We start from the raw sequence: 1,049 nt of genomic DNA on the forward strand, positions 1-1,049 counted from the left end.
CTTCATATCTTCACGTTTTTATCTAAATGGGCAATTTAAAAAAGATCTTCATTTGAAGATATGATGATAGCTATATATGTTTTGAACACAATACGTTAGTGAAAGTTAGTCAAAAACTCAAGTAAGGAAGTGGGGAGCAGAACTATGTTCATTAACAGAAGTCTTTCCGAGACCGATCACCCCCTCCAGAATGACAGCACCTACAACAGTCAGAGAGAGCTTCTTTGGGATGAACTACTCTGCAGTCTGCCTCTTAATAAAGTTTGACTGCCCAGACACCACATGATTGCCTTGCAAAACCAGAGCATCTCCTCTGTCATTACCCACTTCAGGCTTAAGGTATAATAGATTACAATACAGACTCTTTATGAGGTATGTTTAAAGATTATTTCCTGGTCCATTTGGTAGCATTCATGTGAATACCATCAAGGCAGGTCCCCCAAAAATGGTAACAAAAAATTTCAACAGCATGTACAAGATTTTCTCAAAGGAGATTCTGGGGACAACTTCTCACTTTGGAGGAGCTTGTAGAAGGGGAAGTTCTAAGGTACTGAACTCTGCTTTTCTCTGTTTGCTTCAATACGTAAGGCTTCTCCATCACTGACTTGTACTGATCCCCTTCTTTTTCTTTTCTATCTTTTTTTCCTTTTCATTTTCACATCATTATACTCACAGGGACTTGATATTTGTCTTCAAACATTTAAAAGTCTGTCCTGAGGAAACAGTATTAGACTTGTTCCCGAGTGGTAGAACTAGGACCAATTCTGCAAAAACCACAGGGATACCTTTTCTTTTTTTCTTAAGTGAGCATAATTTTCACAGAACTGTCCAAAACTAGGATGAGCTTTCTTAGAATTTTAAGATACTGAAGATGTTCAGGCAGAATCCAGACTACTATTTGGAGGAAATTTTGCAAAGAGAACTCAAGCACTGTAAAATAGTTGAACTACCAGTTCTAAATTTCTGTAAGTCATTGAATTGTTGGCCATTATATAATAATAGAAGGTCCATTATTTGACTATTTACTATTGTCAAACACTGTCCTGAGG

This window comes from Galeopterus variegatus, unplaced genomic scaffold, assembly GCF_000696425.1.
Source record: "Galeopterus variegatus unplaced genomic scaffold, G_variegatus-3.0.2 Scaffold11687, whole genome shotgun sequence".
Taxonomy (NCBI): Eukaryota; Metazoa; Chordata; class Mammalia; order Dermoptera; family Cynocephalidae; genus Galeopterus; species Galeopterus variegatus.